Raw genomic sequence first — 23,079 nt, 5'->3', positions numbered from 1 at the left:
TTAATCCCAGCAAATCCCTAAATATAATATGTATCTACTTGCCCCCTGGTAACAACATCAGCACTCTGGAAGGTATCCTTGCTGAACTCTCCACAAAAATCCCCCAAGAGACAATAATTCTTTGAGACTTTAATATAGACTGGAAGGACTGCTCTACTGAATCACCAACCTCCCATATTAACCTTAATGGCTTTTCACAAACAATTAACTCCCCAACCAGAATTAATAAACCCAATAACAAAGAATCCATCCTAGACTGGATTCTAATAAATAATCACCAACAACTCTATAATGTAGGGACCCTCCCTGACTATGTAAGTGACCATTCTCTCACTTACATAATCAGGCAAAGGTCCAGCTCACACAACCCAACCATATATAAAACAAAAGAAGCAACAGAAACTTTAACCCCAATAACTTCCAAGCTGAACTAAAAGAATGTGATTGGTCACCTATAAAATACCTCCCACTTGACAAAGCAACAAACTACTTTAACTCAAAATTCTTAATAATTCTTAACCACCATGCACCAAAGCGTTCCATCAAAATTAAATCTAAACCCGCCCCATGCCTTACAAAGAAAACCAGGCAGAAAATTTAACAGAGAAATAAGGTTTGGGCACTATGGAGAACAACTAAAATCCCCGTAGACCAACAACAATTCAGGCAAAAAAGAAATGAGACTAAGAAAGCTATACTCGAAGATAAAAAAAATTTTTACTTCCACCTCCAACAGACCAACCAAAATAATCCACAAAAGTTCTGGGCTAGCATAAACAGACTACTTCAACCAGGCCAATCCGCAACACCACCCCATATAGGATCAAATTCCGACAATCCAAAGCAAACTGCTAATGCTTTTAATACCTTCTTCACTGACACCATCCAAACACTTGCTAATCAACTAACAACCGATAGCTCTGCCCTTCCAACCAATACTACTAACTCTCTCCCAACTCTAAACCTGCAACCTGTCCCAACTTCCCTCATCTGCAACCTCTTAAATAAACTAAAACCTACTACCCCCTCAGCTGACCAGCTACCTGCTGAATACCTGCAAAAGGCAGCCAGAGTCATAGCTTATCCCGTATTATTGCTGATAAATAGAACCATACAAGAAAGCACTATTCTGACCATCTGGAAAATCTCCTACATTATCCCCCTACACAAGGGTGGAAACTCCAGAGAATATTCTAACTATCGTCCCATAACTCTACTTTCCCCATTAACTATAATAATGGAAAAGTGCATCCACAGACAGTTACTAGACCACCTACCCCAGAACAATTTACTGGCCAAATCTCAAAATGGCTTCAGGCCTTTCCACAGTACAACAACTGCACTCCTATCCTTCACTGACAGCATCAATAAAAACTGTAATAACAGTCTTCTCTCTTCAGCACTTTTCATCAACCTTTCAAAAGCATTCAACATGGTCAACCACCACTTATTTCTCAATATTATAAAATCCTTCTCTCTGGACACAAAGACTATAAAATGGTTCCAGTCCTACCTTGATAATAGACAGCAGGCAGTGCTGTGGGACAACAACCTCTCATCCCATCTCCCAGTTACCCTAGGTGTTCCTCAGGGCTCTGTATTGGGACCCCTCCTTTTCTGAATATTTATCAATGACCTCAACCTACCTATTCCTTTAACTAACTTTGTACAATACGCAGATGATTTGACGACAATAATCTGCTCAGCTAAATCTCAATCCCAACTACAGACTCTAACTCAGACAATGTTCAATAAAACAGAAAACTGATTTCTACAACGCTGCCTCCTCAACCCCAAAAAAAACAAACTCCTCCTCTTCACTCCTACCCATAAATCACTCCCAATGAACTTTTTAGTCTTATCCAATAATGGTACACTCATATCTTCCAATCCAACAAATAAACTTCTAGGGGTAACCATTGATAACAACCTGAACTTTGAAACCCATATCAATAATACCATAAAAACTGTCAACAGGAAACTAGGCTCCCTCTATAGGATAAAACCCTTTCTCTTCCCCACTAGCCAGAACCACTATTGCCTAGTCCCTCCTTATCTCCACACTTCTTTATGCTTCTTCCATATATACTAACTTATCAAAAAATAACCTTAACAAGCTAGCCAACGCTTACAATAGCATTGCCAGATTTGCTACTGCTTCCTCCTTTAGGACCCATCACTGCCATAATCTGAAACATTTAGGCTGGTTAGAGCTTCTGAATCCGATTCACTTTAAACAACTCACCATTGCGCACAAAACCCTTTTCCAACCTACCAATACCCCAATACTTGCTAGTCTCATTACCCAATATAAGAACCTTTCAACTTTATGCTCATCTAATAAACTACTTGTATCAACATGTAAATCTAATAACATGGCAGGAGGTGCTCTGTTCTCAAATGCAGTTGGAAAGTATTGGAACCAACTCCCCCATGAACTTACATCACTGTCTTCATTTACACTTTTTAAACACAATCTGAAACTCTATCTTAAAACCCATTGGTTATGTCCCTGTACAAATTAAGACTAATGTCATACTATATCCCAAATACCCTCTCTTAAGACTTAATTCCTGCTCTATCTGTGTCTTTTTAGATCAAGACCTATCCTTGGCAAAAACATATCTTATCCTAATAGAGATAATTTAAAATACCTAGTTAAATTCTTCTGCATATAATTCTAAAGCATCCTACCTAAGGCAGGCAACAAGTATTGTTTAAACTGTGAGCATTGCTGAACTGTTGAAACTTGAAGTATGCATTTGTTTAGCAATTACTTTCTAGTTACTAATGAAGTCTTGTACATAAAGCCTAAAATATCTTATCTAATGCGTGTAACATGTTTTTTTTGTATAAACTGTGAAGATTCCTGAACTGTTTAAAATTTGTAGTATTTAACTGTATAACAACTAGTACCTGTATGTTAGTAGTCTAGTAATCTCTTGGAGCTTATTTCCCCGGGGCTGTACTGAAAATGGACATAAATCTAGTTAGACTATCACAGTCAACAAATGTAAAATAAAATAAAAATAAATAAATAAATAGGTGCTGGTGCAGGGACTAAGGAGACATCAGATACCATTGTAGCTTTCTCATGTGAAGTCTTGCCAGAGGCATCATGAGAATCATAGATGCTATGAGACCCAAAATTCTGAGGTATTCCTTCACAGTGACAGAAGTCAGAATGGAAAACCTTAGAAATAATATCTAGATTAGTTTTTTCATGTGGAAAAAAATCTCTTTGAACTGATGTTCCATCCTGTATGATGAAGTCAGAACTTTTGAATGTTCACTTGGAATCCCAACTTGTGTAAGAGATCTCCCACCCAAGAGGGAGAGAGAGAGAGACTCCTGACACTTTGAAAAAGATTCCGAAAAGATACGTAAATTGTCTAAATATGTAAAAATGTGGGATACCCTGTAGCCTGCAATAAACTACAACAGAATCTAGACACTTTACGAACAATCTTGGTGCAATGGACAGTCCAAAGGGTAAGACAGGGAACTGATAATTTGATACAGGCACACAAAACCTTAAGAAACATCTGAAGCCTGGATGAATAGGAATATGGTGATAAACATCTTTTAAATCTAGTGTTACCAGGAAACTTAAATTAGTAAGAAAAGCTAACGTGTTGTGAAATGACAGCATTTGAACCTGGGCGCTCACAGACGGGTTTAGAAAATATATATATATTTGGTATATAACTGGTCTCCATTCATTTTCTTTCTTTGGCATCAAAATCATCCTTAAATAAAAACCAGCATTGTAATAGCACAGTACCTCCCTGGTTGGTCTGTGCAGAAGTGGGCATTCCTTGTGTGACTGACATACCAAATGGCCGTGATGTCATATGCATGACTGACTGCCATGCAGATTTGACAGTGACATCATGCATACATTGGGTTAGCATTAGGGTTTGAATGTTTTAAATGGAGATCGCGGTCCTGCACAGAATGGAAAATTTGGCCATTTCTTCTCTGTAGTGCGATTTCAGACATCACCATGAATTTTTGTTTGTTCTTCTTTTGGCTTTTCCCAGTTAGGGGTTGCCATCAGCAGAACTCCAGTCCGTTAATGAGTGGCAGTAGATTTTTACTGTGCTGAAGTGCCAGTTCGACGCCCAACCTTCAACGAAGGCACACCCATTCACACATGTCTTTCGAATGCCACTCGACCGCGGGGAGGACATGCAGACTCCAAGACATCACCATGAATATTCATTGTAATTCCAATACATCACCAGGTGTTGGGTGGTGGAAGGAGTTTAGGCAGGACTTGCTACTGCGCACCCGGGGAGGTACTGTTCTACTACATCGCCTAAAAACTTTTCCAAAACTGGGAAGGAAGAACTGGCTATATTACTCCCTTGAGACAACATATAATGAGGGACACAGTGGGTGTAACAAAAACAATACCAGAGGACAACCTACAGGCAATGGATTACTTAGATATAGGCTAACCTTCTTTTGCCCCAGAAAAAGGAAATAAGCCTTTCAGCCTTCCTAAAAGGCATTGTTCTGTCAAGGCAGCACCTGAGCTGCCTGTACACATCCAAGGTATGAAGTATCTTCTCTCCCTTATTCTTAGGTTCTGGAAAGAATACGTAGAGATTAATGGACTGATTGAGAGTGAACGCTGAGACCACTTTTGGCATTAGAGCAGGATTAGTGCGTGCCCTATCCTTGTGGAAAATCAGATAAAGTTGCCCAACCATGAGACTATGCAGCTCAGAAATTTACCATGCAGGTGTCAGAGCAACAAGCAAAATAGTTTTCCACATTAAGAACTTGAGATCAGCTTGAGCTGTTGGTTCAAAAGGTGGTAAGGCCAATTTTTCAAGAACATAATTTAGGTCTCACAAAGGAAGAATTTGCTTGCTATTGAGACAGGGAGTCTCATGTGCAATACTCTTTTCATGAACTGTTTTACCAAAAGAGAAGAAGAAAAAGGAGGATTCATTGACACACGAGCAGAGGTGGACGATAAAATGCACCTTAACATACACATAGGACAAGCCATCCTGAAGTAGCTCACACAAGTATTTTAAGACCCGAGAGATATTAACCTCAATGCACCCTCTGTTTCCATTTAAGCACCACTTAGAAAATCTCATCCATTTGTAAACATAAGATTTTCTAGTCACAGGTTTTCTGGTCTTCTTTAACATCTGCTGCACATCCTTATGAAACAAGTGCCTAAACAGAGTCAAGATTGAATCATCCAGTCTGTCATTTGAAGTTTCTCCAAATCAGAGTTCACAAATCACTCCGAAACTGCGTGAGCAGATCCAGATTGTGAGGAAGTCTGTGGTAATTGCTCTTAACCAATACCATTAACAGGGAGAACCAAGATTGCCTGGGCCAATGATCTTTGTCATTGCTCTTTGAACTTTCAGAAGTACCTTGTGAATCAGTGGAAAGGATGGAAATGCATAACACAAACATTCCTGTCCAAGAGAACAAGAACGCTTCCATCATCAAAGCATGGCTGCAAGGATGTCTGGAACAGAATTTCTCCAGCTGTCTGTTTTGAAAGAAGACAAACAGATCTATTTGAGGTGTTCCCCATATCTGGACTAGATCCTGGAACACCACTGCATTGAGCTTCCACTCGTGTGGTTCTGTCTGTCACAGTGTTCTGCTCTGATGGTATGTATGATGCCTGAAGAGTCAGAGAACACTGAGAAGCCTGATTCCAGGCTATCATTGCCAACCAGCAGAAAGGGAGAACTTGTACACCTTTTTTATGAGTATCACATCACTGTAATGTTGTCTGCAACCACTAGAAGTTGAAGTCCAAAGGTGGTGAATTACTTTCAAGGCATGAATCATTGCTAACATCTCCTTGATAATGATATGCTTCTGTGCATTCCTGGGCCACCCAAGTGGCTTGCACTGCATCCCCATTGACAGAGCTCCTCAGGTGAAGATGGATGAATCTGTCTGGACACATTGTACTGGCAATGGAGGGAAGAAAGGAAGTCCTGGATTGATACTCTTGGGTTCTCTCCACAACTGTAACTCTCATCTAATGAAAGGCAGCACTGGCAACTGGGATTCCAGGGAATGGAGAGGCTGAGTCCAATAATTTTAGACATACCATTGAATCTCTCATGTGAAGACAGGCCAGTAGTATCATCACACTCATGGACACTATCAGTCCAAGATTTTTTAGGAATTCTCTCACCAAGGTGACATTCCTCTTGAAAAATTCCAGTAACACCATCTGGTACAACTGCCTTTGTCTTCAGGCAGAAACGCTACCTATTTGGTGAAGTCGATCAAGTACCCCAGCAAGATGAGTCTATGCAAGGGTGTCAGACACGACTTTAGGAGTTTCAACTTGAATCCTAGATATGAGAGTAAGATTGATGCCTTCTCCAGCAATTCCAAACACCTGGATGCAGACTCTGCATAGATCAGCAAGTCATCCAAGATTGGAAAGATGTGAATGTTCATAGCCTGACAGTGGAACACTACCAGAGCAAGGCATATGTTGAATGCTCATGGTACAGTGGATAGCCCAGAAGGCAATACAGAAAACAGATATCACCTGAAGAGATGAATAATGGGGATATGATAATAGGCATACTTCAACTCCAGGGTCACCAGGAAGCAGTTGTTAGACAGCAGAGGAAACACTGTCTGCAGTGTGAGCATCTTGAACTTGGGGACCTTGGCAAACATATTCAGAAATGAAAGGTCCAACAGTGGTCTCCATGATTGCTCTTTTTTGGGAACCAAGAAAATTCTGGAGTGGAAACCTCTCATTTGTTTCAAAGGAGGGTCCAGCTTTATGACTCTGAGTACAACATTTGCAGGAGAATAGGATGGAATAACAAACTCTGGTCCTGAATGGACGCAGGTGGTCTTTTAACTGCTATCTGGAACCCTGCCAACGATGTTTAGCACACATTTCTCAGAAATAACTGATGGTCAGGCCATCTTCTTGAGTGCTAACTTGAGGGACTAGGCCTCCAAAAGGGACTTGTTAAAGACAGGTACCACCTCCTCAGCATAGTCAAACTTAGGAGGGAGGTTTTAGGAAAGGAATCCCTCTTGTTTGGCTTGGAGAAGTTGTCATCCTGCCATTTCCTTTTATTGCCTTGTTTTTTGTTGGCTGGGACTTCTGTTTGTTATGTCATTGAAAGTTATCTTGTTTAAAGGAAGAAAACCTGGGAATGTGAAACATTTTTGGCACTGCTTGCATCAATTTACCTCTACATACCAGTGTTTAAGGATCTGATTAGCTGCTGTACCAAACACAGAATCAGAAAGGTTTTGGGAGTGCAACTAAGCATACCTCCTAATCATCACCAACAATCCATTTCTGGGAAAAGCATCAGCTCCTTCCTAGGTACTTTTTAACTCATGTTTTGACAACTGAGAAACATTGGAGACAATATCTTTAATGTAGTCTTTTTACTTTGCAGGCAATGATGCAGCACACTGTACATGCCTCTTAAGACAAACTTTCACATAAAACACTGGTAGTTAAACACTTTAAAAGCTACTGTGCTGGACTGTGGCAGATTCTTTCCCCAGGATTCTAGCCACTTGCTTTGTTTATCCTGAGGGATTGGGTTAGAAAAATATATGATCTTCTTATTAATAAAAGTTGTTGGGGACATTGATGCAGGGTCTGCAGACAAGGAGCTTGGAGGTCAGGCAATGCTGAGCATACCCTAAATTTCTTAAACACTTTCTTAGGTAAAGCCTCAATAAAGAGAGGGGAACTATAAGCTTTCTTGAAGACATCCCCCAACATTGGGATTAATAGAAGAAAGGTCTCAGTGTCTGGAATCTCATCCTCCAAGAGATCATAAACCCTGTTAATCTCAGGAGCAGCCGAGGGTAGCTCCCAGTTGAATACATCTCTAAATCTAGTCAACATTTGAGAAAAACAAAACATCTTTTTGGGTACCTGCACCTTTTCATCATCAGAGGAACCTGACTCATCAGATTCAGACATGTCAGAGTCCACAGACTCAAGATCCCCTTCAAAAAATGGACCCTTAGCAGAATGACGGATGGTACAAGTGCCATATTTACTCATACCCTAGGTATGCACCCTGTAATCGACTGCTTCAACAATGGATCTAGTCATAGCCACAACCTCAGGTGTAAATAAAGACAGAGTCTGCTGCCAAACCATTTTTGGGGTCTTCTGTCTCTTTTTGGCATACACTACAATAGTGGGAGATTTCTCTAGGGGGAAAGTATCAATACTGGCAACAGATTCTCCACCTCTAACTTCTCCTAAAGAGTTTGGTTCTCCCATATCTGCAGCAGGCAATGTTACAGTCCTGGAGGATGTGGCTGACCCTCGTGGCATGCACAGTTGTGGTACTATGACCACTCCAGGAGACTTGGAGGTAACAGAAGGTGAGCAGTCTAATAGCCTGCATGAAGCTAAAACTACTGTGGAGTCACAAGCCATAGGATGACCTAAATTTTTCTATTTATTCTTTCACTTTTTTAGATGCAGATGGGGAAGATAGTGGGGGTGGGGACCATACCTAAATTCATCAAGACGCTGGGGGGGGGTGCAGAAACTAATCAGATCAATACCAGGTAAAGGTGGCATGCTGAAAGAATCACAATAAAAAATAGAGTCAAAGCAAGGAATGTAGATGGAAGATATTCACTTCTATATAATATATGTACTCTCACTCTGTATGTAATGCCATTTAAATATTGTGTTTTCCCATGGTTGAGACTGAAATGAGTATTTTGGAATCAGTGCTCTACCCTGTTTAACAAATTAAAAATAAAACAAGTACTGGTTGCATAATCAGTCCAATACAAAATCATTTTATTAGTTATTTATTTTACATTTGTTTACCAGGAAAGCCCAACTAGACACATGTCCTTTTTCAGCAGAGGCCCAGGGAGAAAAGCTCTACATTGGAACAATTATACAGATATACAAATAAATCAGCATTATACATAATACAATAGAACTTTGGTCAGACTGGTTAAAACAGTTTATAAATTCAGCTATACAAAGCAATGAGTACATTACTTAATTATCTAAACTAGAACATGTTAAAGTAATGAGTAATGAGACATTTCATCAATTATACATTTGTGAGTGAGTAACTAGCAAGGGATTTCAAATCAATAAGAAATGAAGATAAAACACAGTATAAGGATCGGTGTAATAGGTATAGAGACCAGTAGAAATGTCAAGAAAATAACCTTAGCACTACCATAGTGTAGGTTAGTGTGCAGTGATGTATAGGACAGAATGGATAAAAGGAAATAGTAAATTGAAGTATATTTCTATAGAGAAACTATACTGAATACTGTATTGTGGAAAAAAAAACAATTTCAATAACTCAGCACAAAGCACAATAAACACATCACATAAACCTCAAATATAAATAAATAAAGATTATTTTTAGACTAACATAACTAGAAAGAGTTTACAAATAGCCTTAGACCAGGAGTTAAGTGTAATATTAAGTAAAATTCCTATCAGAAATATCACACAAAGAAAATGGTGCCAAAATCATGATTCAAATGAGAAATCTGTTTACAATGTTGTAAACCCACTCAGTTATATCAAATAATAATAAATCCAAACCTTTAACAAAGAATTAAACATAAACTTAAGGGAAAATCCTGTCAGAAATGTTTCTCGAATACAATGGCGCACAAATCGCAATTTTAATGAACAAATTGTTTAAAATACTGAAAATTTGTTTTATGACCAAAAATAATTATAGCCCCAAAGAAAATAAAACTGAAAAAAACCCCAGCAAGTTTTCAAGTCAAAATTTTCAAAATAAGCTTCTAATCAATGGAAATAACAAGCATGATTTTATTCATGGTTCTAGCAGCATGAGGCAATAAGAACTGCACTAAAATGGCTTTAGTGCAGAAACTCAGTTTAACATGCAGAAATAGCCATAAAATGCTTTAAAAGGTTACAACCCCCATAGGAACTCAGAAAGAGCTTACAATTAACAGTATAAGACTAAATCACACTACAGAATAAATCAAATTTTCACAAGAAAAAGTAAGCAGTTCAGCATAATATTTTATCCAAGTTCTGATGAAAAAAGGCATAGGGAGGAAATAAAACCCAAAAGGAGTTTCTTATATGAGACCTGCTGCTAATATCACCCAGAGAGGGAAGCAATACCCCAAGAAATCTTTATCTGACTGCGGCACAATAAAATGTAAAGGGTCCTGCCTGTGACTGTGAAGGGCTGTCCTGGTCCTGCTAGGTGTTTGGTCCTTCATTCTCACAGACAGGCAGTGGAAGGAATTCTGAGCTCTGACAGAGTGCCAGAAGAAGGGAAGCAGAGCACTACTACCCATGTTCGAGTAAGGCAGTGCATTTATTGAACATCACTAGTACTCTCCAAACTACTGGTAACAGAATTTGTAGATTTATATCACTATACAGCTATAGAGAGATACGAGTACCACTGTCTTTTCATAAAAAGACCTATTAGCTACCTATCACTGCATGTGCCACATTCCTACATTCCAGCCTTACCTTTAAACTTTTACACATGAATTATTGCCCCCCCCCCAAACACTGGTATGTACATTATTGTTCTGAATGTGTGTATACATTCTCAAATCACTTGACAAAGGTGCCCAATACTTAGAAATACCCAACACCATTCTTTCCACTCAAGGCAAAAGCTTTGATAAAGTAACCCCAGCCAATTGGCCTCTACTGCTACAGCCATCTGCAATGAGACACAGTTTTTATAATCAGATTAATCTGTTGTAAGATCAACATTTTTGAGCATTGTTTTACAACAGTACTCCCGATGCGCAGTAGTAAGGCCCACCAAAAACCAGCCCAACAGTCTGTACATGACCATTTCTTTTTCACTATAGTTGAATAAACATGAAGATGGTTCGGTAGTCCACATGCAATTATTCTTCTGCATCAGGCTAAATAGATATAAGCACTGTTTCCCTTTTGAAAATGTTACCAGGGATGACCTTATAAAATTACAGCTCGTAGTACTAAACCTTTAAAATCAAAGGAGAAGTTACTTTCTTAACTCACCCATTTATGCTGAACCATCTTCATGTTTATTCAAGTATAGTGAAAAATAATTTTATATTTATATACATGGTGCAGGGTGGCTTGCCCCCTGCAAAAAGTGCAGGGGAAACAATAAACCTTTAAAGTCAAAGGAGAAGTTACTTTCTTACTTAATAGACTGTTTAGCATTTGCAAACTTTGTGTAATTTGTTTTGACAAAAAGTGCAGCTATCCTACACATACTGTTTGCAAACACATGTTTTTCTGATAAGCTGACAGTCTAGCTCACAAATATTACCCTTTTTCCTGTGGTTTTTGCAGGGGGGCAAGCCCTCCTGCACCCACCATTTTTATAAATAGAAAATTATAAATAGAAAATAGAAATATACCAACTCCGGGATCACACAAATTTGAGGAAGAGGATAAACTACTTTAGACAATGAATATTCATGTCAATCATGCATCATTAGCATGCTACATCATAGCAATTAGCCATGCCAATCAACCTGGTCACACCCATTCCTGTGTGAAACGGCTGGGGGTACCGTTGTAAAGCATCGCCCATTTTTGAATGCCAGTGCTTTAAAGAAAATGTATATAGAGCATACCTCTTAACTGTACAGATTTTCGCAGAATGTTCAGATTTTTGCATCATATTTTTGGTCTGTTTTTCATAAATTTGTGTTTTTACGGCAAATTAGTGGTAAATCATTAAAGACTGAAGTTAGAAAATGACAGACATTTGAGTTTCAGACATCATACCCTTCAGAAAATTTATACTAATGTGAAACCTGTTATTCTATCAACTTTCTAACTTTGTAAGAACGATATTTAAATATTATCCCTATTTTTAGGCATTTGCCCCACTTTTAATTATGGCTTTGTTCAGATTTCTTGCTCTAAGAGGTTGAGAGGTATGAATAGAGACTTGACTATATGGGCATCTCTCCATAAAACGGATTTCAAAGCAACAACATAAAAGACTCTTAATATCTGAATATGTACATTTTTTTTAATTTAACCTGGCTTTTGATATATTTGTGATTTAAACTCAAAGTCCTTCATAGTACAACATGTTATCTTACATGTTCTTCATTATTTGAAGCTACCTCTTTTGAAAAAAAAATATTTGTACGGTATATGTGTTTGATTACATGATTATTTGAAAAAGTGTTATCAGTTACTTATGTTAGTTGCCAATCACTTTTGTTCTATGGACAACATCACTTAGTAGTTTGTTACTGTGTTTTTTGACCCAAGTAGTAGCTAAAATAGGTCCTTGAACAAGTCCAGCTACCTGCTTAAAAAGTAAGTAAGTAAATAAAACCAAATACAAGTATATGGGTCATATAGAGGTTTAAATGCTTGCCTTAAATTTCCCCAGGTTTTAACTAGCTGAAGCTGCTACAGGATCAAACAAACCAAAGCATCATTTCACTGAAACATTTTCACAAAGCATTTTTATGGATGGGACAAGTCATCTGCACCCCCACTACCTCCATGGTCACACAGTTATGGGAAATAAGGAAAGTCCACATACAGTGAATCGCTGTCAATGCACAAATAGAAATTAACAGCAATTTTCCATGTAAAAGGAATTATTGTTAAATACCAGTGAATTGAACTCAACAAGCTATAACCTCATCCACTTGTCCTTCAGGCATGGTCCATTATGATCCTCCAAAAACAAAAAAAAAGCAGAGATATTATGGCAATCTGGAAGGGGGGAAAGGAGGGCAGGATGTCCAGATGGATGGAAAGGGCCAACAAGGATCAACTCTTATGGTAAATACATAGTTTTATATCCCATGTTGTCCCCTCTTTCTGTCTTTGACAGTTGGCACGGAATCACCATTTACCAAGATCCCTGGGTGACATCATGGCAAGATACCTTTCAGGACGGTGGAAGCCAAGGTTGCCCTGGACCTATAAACAAGATCCAGTTTATAACTCTTGGCAAGGTGTAAATGTTAGACCAAGCTGCTGCAGCACAAATTCATCCAGTGGTGAACGTTTGAAAAAGGCAGTGCAAGATGAAACAAATCTAGTGCAGCATCCTCTTGGTTTGTTTGAGAGCTGTAATTGCTTGAAATTATAAACAAAAGAAATGCAATCTGAGAGCCATCTCAACATGGTAACATTAGAGACTTTGGATTCCAATTTGGTTTTAGAGTAAGATGTAAATAACTGATCATTTTTCTGTAATGACTTTGTGCAGTGTGAATAAAATCTGAGTTAATGAGGGACATCTAAGGTATGCAAAGTGTATTCTCCATTGTTACAATAATTAGGGAAAAAGGCAAACGCATAACTTACTTCAAAGCTGACCCTGTTGCTACCTTAGGCACAAAGCTAGGATTAGGTTTGACAGAAGCTTTGTCTTATAGGTACATACATAAATCCTATGCTAGGCCATTTTAAGCCTAGCCAATTTTCCTTTTTGAGCTGGGATTAACCTATCCCTTTTAGTTAGAGACTGGCCTTATCCATCCCATGGTCGATGATTATATATTACTTCTAATGAGAATAATTGAGATCATACCATAGATAATTTGAGTGAACCCATGCATGGGATAAAGCATTTAGGAGCTGCCTCTGTTCAATCCTAGTACAGGAGGTAGTCCTGGGGTAAATTTTCTGTTTCTCATCCATAGATCCAAGTTGTACATGAAAATGGACAGGGGTGAATCTTGTTTTATGTGGATGTGGAGTCTTTTCCAGAGCAGCGATATTCTCTTTTGAGATATACCTCTTCCTCCAAATTGTTCTGTCGATGTTGCAGAAGAGGTTTAGATTCCTAGATCGAGTAGTTCTGATGTCCTTTGACTTGCTGATGTGCAGTGAATCCATCAGTATTGGGTCAGAGGATGCCTTATCAAATAAGGATGTTTGCAGGGGCTCTATATCAGATGATCGAAAGCTTACAAGTCCGAAGCTCACAACTTAGAACTGCAAACCTCAAAAGCTGACAACATTGAACATACAAAAACAAATACTAACTACCCAAAAAAAATTCATCTAGCTGAGGTTACAGCCAACCAAGAACACAGAGAAAGAAACTTCAATTCAACATTAGAGGCAGGCTCAAAGGGAAACTGTGTGAGACCTTACAACATCAAGGTTATGTCCCAAAGAGGAGAAGTTAGATCCTGGATAGGAGGTCTCGGTAGAAAAGTGCCCTTTAGGAAAGCTTTAGAAACTTTCAGAGATGTTATGGATGAATAATATGATCCCATGTGAAAGTTGAAAATAGCTGCTAATTGAACCTTGATAGTAGAATAGCAGGCACCAGAATGAAAAAGGCCCAACAAGAAGTCTTGAATGTAAGGAAGTGGGGTAGAAAAAGGGCCACTTCTGTTCTTCAGTCCCCATATTAAAAACTTCTTCCATTTGCTCTTGCATTTTTTTCTACTGGAGGGTTTTCTTGATGCCATCAAAATGCGTACTGCTTTAGAAGTAAGTGAAGGATCCTCAATCATCATTGGAATTGGAGAAACTATGCGGTTAGTTTGAGGGACTTGATGTCCATGTGAGGCTTGTGGGATAGGTGAAATAGGAGATCCTGAAGGGAACCCGGGACCCAGGATCCAAGGAGGTCATAGAAGATGAAACCATAGGAAAGAACTTGTCAGAGCCAGAATGGGGGAATGAGAATTACCTTTGCCTTGCTCATGGAAGCTTTCTCGAGGAACTTTGTTATAAGTGGAATTGGTGGGTAGTCATAAAAAGTATGGATGACAGCATCCCTTGGTGATTACCCCTGTTGAGAGATGGGGGCAAAATAACTGCTGCTCTTCAAATTAATGGGAAATGAAAACTAGGTTGCAGCAAGACTCGCCTTAGTGGCTGAAAATTTCCATTGCCACTGTATTGTAGAGAGAGCACTTGTGAGACACGAGAATGCAGTGACTCAGCTTGCCCACTAGAATATTGGTTTGACTGTTGTGCATTGCTATGAGAAAAGCACTGACAAAAATCGACACATTGCCATTCTATCATTGCTTCTCAACATAATGGGTAAGAGTGGTTTCCCTATTGTTTGCTGATATACCAGACCACAGAAGTGTTGTCCATTTGGAAAGAAATCACATGCTGGGAAAGGAAGTCCTGAAGTGCTTGCAACACTAGGAGGACTGCTATCATCCGCAGAACAATGATGTGAAGATGGGCGGGCATCCTGACTGGTCCAAGTTTCTTGAATTGCACTCCTCTCAAAACCCCCCACCACACTCTAACAGGTGACATCTGTAGTCAATGGTCACAGAAAGAGGAAGAACAAATGAACATCCTTGCACTACAAGAGGGAAAGTTATCCACAAAGAGATGTGATGATGCCAAAGGGAGGATAACCTATTTGGATGGTGATGAGGTTGTGCAAGCAGGGACCACTGGACTGTAAAGGTCCACTGCAAAACTCTTCTGAAAAATCTTGTATGAAGATCCAGTATTATGAAAGCTGCCATGGAACCTAGTAAGAGAACAATTAGAGATGCTGGTGAATTCAGAGTAGTGATGACATCTTATGCCTATAAATGAAGGGAAGTCAACATTGACAGTGAGTGTTTTGCAATTTGTGATACTGTCCCTAGCTGGCAACCTATGCTGGCCAATGACAATGAGCTGTAATGTTGACTTTTTGTAATTTACAGACATCCCCAAACATCAACACAACTAAAGCAAATACTCCCTTGCTTGGATTAAGGATTCTTTCGATTTTGCACTGAGGAGTCCGTCACAGAACCACAACTGTTGACAGAAGCCGTGATTTCAGGATAGAGGAACAACGCAAAGCATTTACATGTTTTGATTGCATTTTCTTATGCTAAAGGGCTGGATTCATGAATTTCTGCAGTAAGAGTACACTAAGTGTACAGAATCTGTATTCATGAACATCCCTACCACATTGTGCTGTCTATTCACTCAAAAAAGATTATACTAAATATATTGTAGTCTACACATTGTGGTAACCTTTATGACTCTCCGATATTTAAGGTTGCAAAAAAATCATTAGGAAAACTAAAATTAGGAGGAAGAAGGGGGGAGTTATGCTTGTGTTGTCTATTCATTCAGAAAGGAGTACACTTAGTGTAGGAATTCATGAATCCAGCCCAAGGTTTATTTTTTAATGGTGAGAAAGTTATTATGTCAGATAAACAGTGAAATGCTACTGAAAGTCCTTGAGACACGTTTGAAAATGTCTAAGTACAGAGAGAGAAGTAGTGCTACCATGTAGTGGCCCAACACAAAATGAATCACTGAGCAAAATAGTATTCATTGCATGCATCAAATAACAAACTTAAAAAATGCCTTATGAAATTACAACATGTAACAGGTAAAGGTGGAAATGAGTTGTCCCAGCTTAATAATAACTTCCTACTGTGTCGATTATTTTTCAAAGTATCCAAAAGCTGTTCAACTCAAGGATACAACAGGAAATTCATTTTTCAATGTACTATCAATGTTTGCAAAATATGCAATACATGAGTAAGTGATGTCAGACAATGGCCTGCAATAGTCTGCAATTTGCATGGCAAAGGTATAGATTTGTTTCCTCAAATCTAAGTTTTAGCATATTAGAGAGACCAAAATATCTGCAATCAAACTGGTAAGTGCAAAGCATGATGTTGTAAACCACAGTGAAGAAATGTGATGCATCAGAGTGTGGGGGTATTCATTACCTGTGCTAGATTGTAGAAACACTCCACTACAAACTATGACTATTTTCTTCTCAACAGTTAACTAGTAAAATGCTGAGTTAGTGCCTTCAACATCCTTCACACTGTCAGTTCCAGGGAACAGAATGCAAGCATCAGAACTGCACAGAAATAGGTAATAATTTGAAACAAAAGAAGTCCAACAATGTGTTTTGTACAGGAAAGACAAACAGAAAGAGACAGAGAGATACTAAATCAAAAGTTGGGTCACTAACCTCATATTTAATGGACACGTGCGAGTCATCATTAAAATCTGAGATCATGTACAGTTAGTTCAGGGTTATGATTTATAGTAATACAAAAGAAACCAAAGACATTTGCTAAAGATTACAAATTAAGAATACTTTATCAGAGAAACAAATGGCCAGGTCAATCCTGACAGACGTGAGATGCAAGTCAAACAATATGCAGTCGATGTTAGATTTGGAAATACCAGCTGAGCAGTTATGAAATCTTCATTTGTTTATTTATTTGTATATATTTTTTTCTTTGTTAACCAAATAAGTTAACCATCCCATTTACAGAGACCATTTCCAGCCATGATTTGAGTCATATGGCAAAGACAAATGATAAAAACATACAAATGGCAAATTGAATAAAACACTGAAGGTTTAACATTAGACCTTTTACACATTAGAAGATAGACATAAAAAGTTAATGCTGGTAGATAGCATCATTGGTTTTGCATCAACATGTTTTAAAGGGGACAAAGGAAAAGTGGAGTACTTATATTAATTGCAAGAAACGCTCCAATGGTGATAGAAGGGGATAATAATGGTAGAGTTGTAATACTAAGGGGCTACTGGCAACGGTGGAAGATTACACTGGCATGTATTTATTATATTCCATTAAAACTTCTATAATAGAGCTAAAGACACTTCTGGGAGAAGTAATCAACTTTCAGCAAGGAATATTACTTATAGGTGGGGACTGACATTTGATTTGCAGCAGTGAAAATGTGTCTGGGGGCCCAGAAGGAAAAGTATAACAAAAGAGGGTAAACTTTTGAAAAGATTTATGAAAATATTTGGCATGGAAGATGTGAATTCAGTCATAGGAGTTCAAAGTGAATTTAAATATTCCCTAAGATACAAAACTGGGCTAGGCTAGACAGAATTTACATTTCACAGGAATGTGCATTTAATTGAAGGTCTTGATATGCACCCAATAACTATTTCAGATCATGTGCCAATAATAACTAAAATAAAAACACAGGGTGATAAAATAAAAATGAGACACTGCTGCTCTCCCACCTATCTGTTCAAAAGAGAGGAATTTAAGGAATGGGTAGTGGAAATTATTCAGAAGCTATTAGAGAAGATTGAAATTTCTTCTGAAAAAAATAGCTAGGGAGTGGGATAAAATTAAAGTTTAAAAACAAGGTGGCAATAAAAGAAAGGGGGATATTGTTAAAAAGTAACAAGAATTATTTAAAGGGACTGATAAATATTAAAGTACTGACAAATATGGGGAATCTCACAGAACAAAAAGAGAAGAGAAGCAACTGCAGAATGCTATACAGAAAATAAGGAATTACCTCTATAATATGCATGAGTTTAGAATGATTGCTGCTAAGTAACTGTTTTTGATAACCACTCTAGAGCACAAAAACTTTTAGCACAACGACTCAGGCAACAGAAAGTAGAAAAGGGCTGTTACCAAGCTTAGGGAGCCTATAAGAAGGAAGGTAACAAGAGATCCTGTAGAGGTATTAGAAATATTTTGGAAATTCCATGAAAGTCTGTATAACGCAGAGAAATATGGAAATCAAGAAAAGCTACAAATAGAAAAATGAAATATGCCAAGGGCAGAGGTAGATTAGGCTCAATTGCTAACAGTTAGGATAGGAAATGAGATAAATCGGTGATGTATAACCAATCTACAGGAAAGTCCCCAGGAATAGATGGCATTACTGTGGAAGTCTGGAAGCTAGGAGGGAAAATCTGATAACGATCTGGAAGGTTTTGTTTAACAGTATTTTATGGGGAGGAGAAGTACCAACATCCTGGAAGAAAGCAGTGGTAGCTGTAATACCTAAAGAGTGTAAAGATCCATCAGATCCAGCTTCATACAGGCCCATTTCAGTACTAAAGCATGATATTTGTGTATTTAACGGCTAAAAGAATGGCAAAAGTGATGCCAAAATTGATATAAATGGCTCAATGTGGTTTTGTAGAGGGGATGCAAACATTTGACAGCATTAACAGAACATTGCTGATCCAGAGGGAATCAGAATATAAGAAAATACCACTGTTGTTGGTGGGTTTTGATACAGAGAAAGCATTTGACAGAGTAAGCTGGGACTTTATAAGCAGGACAATGAAGCATTTGCAGTCTCTGATAAAATTATAAGGTTGATTAGGAGGATATATGAGGGATTGGAGGTGAAAGGTTCCTCTCTGATAATTTCTGATTAAGCAGAGGAACCAGGCAGGGGTGTCCTCTTTCCCTTTTGTTATTTGCATTATATTTAGAACCACTAGCAAATAAAGGACTCAGAAATTCAAGGATATAATTGGTATGGTAGTCAGTAAAAGCTGTCTCTATTTACAGATGATATTTTATACCTGATAAGAGCAGAAAAGAACATTACAGTGTTGTGGAACATTTTGACACAGTTTCATATCTTTTCTGGATACAAAATTAATGAAGCTAAAACAAAGACACTAGTGATAAATTATGTACCCACACGCAAATTGATTCAGCAATATCCATATTTATGGGACATGATAAAATGAAGTATTTAGGAGTATGGATTAAAAGTAATTCCGGTGTGGCAGCTAAGCATATGGGGGAAGAGACTAAGCAAAGATCATACAAAAACTGAGAAACTGGAAGCTGTTATTTGGATATGGATAGTAAGATACAAGCAGTTAAAATTTTTTTAGTCCCTTCAGTCTTATACACAGATCAGGCATATTTTATCAACTGGAGGAGAAGTTGTGGATAACAATTAACAAAGATCTGAAGGATTTTATCTGGGAATGGAAGACAGCAAGAGTCAAGTGGGATAAGTTTATTCTTCCAGTAGAACAAAGTGGATTGGGATTACTCAGTTTGAAGGGGTATTTCAGAGCTACACATTTAAGGCCTGTATACATAGCACAAACAGAAACCTATAATTCAAAGTGGATAGGGATGATGATGAAACAGAGGTGGGAGCTCATGAAACAAGGAAAGACAGGGATTTAGATGCAGACCTTTAAGGATAACAATAATCACATAGAATATAATATTCATAAAGTAGCAGAAAGTATTTTAAGAACTAAGCCAACATGGGAATGACTAAAGGAGATTCTACGGATTGGGATTACTGCAACTGGGGATACAGACAATAGGCAAGAGGAAGCTGGAATTTATTGGACTAAGACTGGCAAAGGAATCAAGGTACTGGGAGCAAATAACTAGAGTGGGAAGACACCAAGAACTTATTTGGACTGCAGGTGAGAGATTGCCTCCCCCTGTCAATACTTGATATCAGAGTATAGGCAAAGAGAAAGAAATAGGAGGTCCTAACTGAGAGACAAACACTGGTAGAGGTTTTAGTAGAATCTAGATAGAACAGAAGCTGCTGCTAAAAAAGGAATAATTAATAGAGCATATAAAATATTGCATGATAACTATTAAGAATCAATCTGAGGAGGTTATAAAGGATTGGAAAGAGATATTGAATAAGCAATTCTTAAATAAACAATGGGGGATATATGTATGTCTCCCAAATATGCAACAAAATCTAGAAGATTTAGGATTTTTGCTTGGAAATGTTTACATAAATATTTTTATACCCCAAGTTAGACTCCAGATATTTTTTTCCTCGGGTAGACAGCAAATGTTGGAGGTGTGATGACAAAAAAAAAAAAGAGATAACTGGGAACATATTTTCTGGGAGTGTAATGAATTGGCAGACTTTAAAGATTCCCTGCATACTAGTTTATCAGAGATACTGGGAGAGCAAATTGGTGCAACTAAGGAAATGATTTTTCTGAGCTATGATACAGATTTGGAATTGCCTAGACATAGTAAGGCCTTGTTGAGTCTAATTATGTTGGCTGCCAAAAATGCAATTACTAGAAAAAGGAAATCAAAGCCTAAACCAACTGTACTAGAAGTAGTGAATAAAGGAACAGAGATAAAGCAACTGGAATTAGGATCCTTAGAAAAGGGTAGAAGCAAATTATATAGGAAAACATGGGAATTGTGTGAAAAATACATACAGGGGAGGAATGAGGTTTAAAAGAAAGGAGGATTTGAATTAACTATGTAATGTTTGACTGACAATGATTGGTAGATTATTAGTGATCTATAATGTTTGCAGCTAGAATTGTGTCAATATGGTTTGTGGGGTAAAATGCTTGCAACTGACATTGTGTCAATATAGGTTCATAGGTTCATAGGTAGGTACTAGGCTATCGGCCCAAGGGCCTACGTAAGCCTAGCCAACAAGGTTCCCTGGCTTACGCCACCCAAGAAAGTTATTTTACTGTGCCACTGTTGAGCAGAGACACAGAAGTGATCCCTGGGGTGTATTTCCTATTTCCCATCCACTCATCAAGATTTTTCTTGAAGAGTGCTAATGAAGAACTTTTCTTGACATAGATGGGTAGCCTGTTCCAGAGTATGGGACGTCTCTGGGATAGGAATCTATTCCTCCAGCATGTCCTGTTTATTGTGGTGACAAGGTTTAGGTTCCTAGAGCGTGTAGCTCGAAGGGATTGGGATTTCTTTAGGTGTAGCATGTCCAACAGCTCTGGGTTTGACATAGCTTTATATGTTAGTTGGTTTGTTTTCATTTGTATAAATGTATGACTGCCTATGTCATAAGTGATAAGTTAATAAAGATGGTTCTTGTTTAAAAACATGCTTTACAGTAATACAATTCACAGCAGGAAACAGAGTGACTGCGAAGAATAAAGTAACTCATGATAAGAACATACTAACTCGTGATAGTAATACAATTCACAGCAGGAATTACAGTGACTGCTAAGAATATAGTAACTCATGATAAGAACATACTAACTCATGATAGTAATACAATTCACAGCAGGAAACACAGTGACTGCGAATAATAAAGTAGCTCATGATAAGAACATACTAACTCGTGATAGTAATACAATTCACAGCAGGAATTACAGTGACTGCTAAGAATATAGTAACTCATGATAAGAACATACTAACTCATGATAGTAATACAATTCACAGCAGGAATCACAGTGAATGCTAAGAATATAGTAACTCATGATAAGAACATACTAACTCATGATAGTAATACAATTCACAGTAGGACTCACAGTGGCTGCTAAGAATATAGTAACTCGTGATAAGAACATAGTAGCTCATGATGATAAAAACATAGTAGCTCATGATAGTAATACAATTCACAGCAAGAATCACAGTGACCGCTAAGAGCATAGTAACTCATGATACTATTTACAGCAGATATAGGTATTTACAATAAGGAAATACAATAATACCTATCATAGCACCTAGCTATTATATACACCAAACATGCAGAATTACCACATAGAGCTTATTTGTAAATGTAACATACTCAACATCTGACTACTACAGGCAGCAAAGTTGCAGAACTGTAATAACCTCTACTACTTAGCACTCTAATGTGATAGATGTTTATTAACCATGCTGGCATGCACTATATAACTGAGGTGTATAAACTACTGGTAGGTGTATATTATAGGTACCCTACTATTGACAGATGTCTATTATTGATAAAACAGTGCTTACTATACAAAAGATTATATATATATATATATATATATATATATATATATATATATATATATATATATATGTATATATATATATATATATATATATAGGTTTGCTATCATTATGTCGATGTGCATTTGCATGGCTATGAAGTATTCGAACATCAGATGTTCGAATACTTCATATTACGGCAGGTGACATGAGTGAAGGTTTGCATTGCAAATGAACTGTGCATTTGCAATTCTAACTTTCGGTCATGGGAGGAAATCGTGGTACAGTGCGGTTAGGGAAATGCATCCCTTTCCTCACTGTAGTGCGATCTCGGGTTTGGAATATTAAGTTAGGGGGGGTGGGGGCACAGCCCCCCACAGGGGGGGTGCAGGGGGGCTCAGCCCTCCTGCATAACTGTGTGTTCGGTTAGGTAGGTAGGTGATTATGGGAAGGGTGGGCGTGCTGTGTATCGCCGTAAATGTCGCAAGCGACATTTTCGACAATACACCCTTGTTTTCGAGTTTACTATTATTCGAAAATGTTCATTTTCGATGCATAAATTCGAAAATAAAGACATTATTTATTTTTACTTTCGGATTTATGATAGTAAACCATATATATATGTGT

Source organism: Protopterus annectens, chromosome 11.part0 (genome assembly GCF_019279795.1).
Source record: "Protopterus annectens isolate FY-2018-M chromosome 11.part0, PAN1.0, whole genome shotgun sequence".
Lineage (NCBI taxonomy): Eukaryota > Metazoa > Chordata > Ceratodontiformes > Protopteridae > Protopterus > Protopterus annectens.
This window is presented reverse-complemented; position numbering follows the sequence as displayed.